Raw genomic sequence first — 3,174 nt, 5'->3', positions numbered from 1 at the left:
TTAAAAACAAAATCTCACAAAATTAAATAAAAAAGAGGCAAATGATAAAAAATTCGTAATCAGTTATATCACAATTAGATATGATTATGAAGTTATAAACTTGATTCAATGCATGGATGTATGTATCGTTCATACACTACAATTATTTATGAATTAGTACTAAATGTCCATTAACTTATTAAATATATAATATTTTATAATAATAACTATCGATTATATGTTATATGTGTATGATGTTATTTCTTAAAGAAGAGTATTTCACAAATGTGTATTAAGAAAATTATGGACATAAATAGAATAGATAATTACAAACGATTAATGCACATTAGCTGTAGGTTGACCAAATAATACTGTGTGATTAATCCGAAAGGCATGCTTACTAGATCAAGATCTTATCCTTTTAAAGTTCCATAACCGTTATTATTATCATTAATATTTAAATAATAATAATAATAAAATTACCAAAATAACTTATTATCTTTTAAATAAAATATTTTAATATATTATTTATATATAAATTAATTTATAATATTATATTTATTAATTTAAATATAGTAAAAATTTATAAATAATACACATAAGATAAAATTAAAGAACTTCCCATTTTCATTATAAAATTGGTTAAATCTTATTGCCATGGTTCATGTGAAGAATCATTTTTTTTTCTTTCCCCAGTGCATCATAATACAAAAGAGAAGTAGATTTTACAACTGCACACTAAACCAAACTGTCAAGGACAGGGTAAGCTTAATGATTAATAATGAAAGAATCAAAGGAAAAGTTAAAATAGGATAGTGGGGAGGAAAAGCTAAAGAAGAGTATTGATTACATTTTTGGGCTTTGTTGCAAGTAAAATATTATATGGTCATGTACTTTTCTACTGCTGTTGTTTCTTTTGTTTTCCTTCTACTTCACTCTTTGGATATCCCTTATGTTTTTAGATGACTTGCTTGGGATTGAATCCAACTGTGCCATGTGGGGGGTGGGCAAACAATTGGTTGTCTAGTTGGCCACATCATGGGTTCCACGTAGTTAGTTAAGAGTCACCCTTCTCACCAATCTAATTTTTGTTCCAAGTCAAAATTGTCTCGAGGGCATGGTTACATGGAAAGAGGGAAACACTCATTTTTCACCAATCTATTTTTTTTGTACAAGTCAAAGTTGTTTAGGGGCATGGTTACATGGAAAGAGGGAGACACGTATTTTTCTCGATCCTTAGAAAAGATCAAAAGGCCCAAAAGTCTAGAAAAATAAATTGAATAAAGTGCCAAGGTATTTGATAATGTGACAAAAGAAGTAAAAGTCTAAATTGAATATCCCTAGGCTTACAAGAGGGTGTCAACCCCACTCATCTTTATAGCAGAATAGAGCATTTGGTGAGCATGATGTGGACTCAACACTAATTACTTCACCCTCTTCAAGTCGTCCTTATTGAATTTCTAGTGGAGAATATTTGGCTGGTCCTTTATGAAGGTATATGTCCCTTTTCTAGTGGTGAAATGATATAGAATGAATAATGAGGGCCCATCAAACCAAAGTATTTTGAATTGTTACCCATGGAAAGAAATTCAATGAGTGCCACCAAGTTTCTCAACCTTATGAACAATTTCTTTAAAAACTCAAATCAATTAAATCAACTATACCAATAAATCTAAGATCCCCAAGTACACTTTCCATGTTGAAAGTAATCTTGGAACTCGCTTTCAGTTTTTGTGTTTGGTATACCAAAAAGGGGCCATGCTGAGTGATGAAATTCTTGCTCTCGTTGCTTTTCATGGCTTGGGGCCATGAAAAGTTACAAATTTTGGAAAAAAAATTCTCATACTTACCAATATTTCACAGAGAGTCCATGTGAGTTGATATATTATGATTACAACATTTATAAAATTTTATTTTTTTAAGTTTTAAAATTATTAATATAATAATATTAAAAATATTGAGTTTTTTTTGTTTTTTAAATAAATCGAATTTAAAAAAGTAGTATTATTTATATTTATTCAAAGAAATAGCTAAGATAATATTAATTTGGGAACATTATAATAAGAATATAATAATAAAAAAAGAAGGTGTGAATTGGGGCTATGTATGTCCCTGTTTTATTTTTATGGTCTTTCTTATTTAGATATACTTACAATGACCAAAATAATTTATTTCTCTAAAGAGGTTATAAAGAAAGAGCTTTAATAAGTTAAATCAAATTTGTTTTATTAATTAAATCAAGTTTGTTAAATATGTGTTATATTAATTGTATTGAAAATCAGTGGTAGGTGTGGGTTATTGGTGTGATTATATGTTTGGGAGGAAAAAATGAATTTTCTTGTTCTTGGAATTTAGGCATGGCCACTAATTATCAAGCCAAAACATATGACTTTTTGTAAGGCATAAATCTAGTTGCAGTGCTAAAACTACACACACTGATAAGTATAGGAGATTCAAAACTACAATATGTCATCTACAAACATGATCTTCCCCTCTGGATCCCAAATCAAAGTCTATCTTCCAAAGAGCACAAGTGGGGCTAAGCTTAATTCCCAAGGTAGACTCATTTCATGACCTATAGGGTAACAACTCCACTATCGATTGTTTAGCATCTCAAGCCATAGGGGAATCTGAAGGCACCATTTGTATTAACTCTTATCACCAACCCATCACTTGAATGTTTAAAAGGGAACACAAGGCATAACCTCTTTGCATCATATGGTAGATTCAGGTGACAAAAGGAAGGACCAAATGGAAAAAAGTAGTCGATTCACATTGATGTTGGTTATTATAAGTTGGTACAGTTTGTGCCCTTCCCCTACAATAAATGATAGGATGTTGTATGCTCCAAATTATGGCAAGTTAAGGAATCAACTAGTGGATCTTGTCACCATGAAAATTCACATGTTTTCGTGTCTCCTTATGGTGTTTAGGGGTCTTTGTTTTTCTCCAATGTTGAGCTCTTTGGCTCATTTTTCTCTTTGTTGGATGGGTGTCAGTTCAGTCTTCTTACATTCCTTGTTTTTCATGGTTTCTCATCTTCCCTTGGGTTTGCAAAATTTGGTTGAAGCTCTTTAGAAGAAATTGTAGACATCCATGACAGTATACGACACGTATGAATTGTTGGGTATGTGTTATATTCTTTGCCTGAGTAGCCCCAAGCATTCCAAGGATGGTTGGGTAGACCTAAGGATG

The sequence above is a fragment of the Pinus tabuliformis genome, chromosome J, assembly GCF_031772625.1.
Source record: "Pinus tabuliformis cultivar Carrire ecotype Pingquan chromosome J, CPIR1, whole genome shotgun sequence".
NCBI classification, from domain to species: domain Eukaryota; kingdom Viridiplantae; phylum Streptophyta; class Pinopsida; order Pinales; family Pinaceae; genus Pinus; species Pinus tabuliformis.
This window is presented reverse-complemented; position numbering follows the sequence as displayed.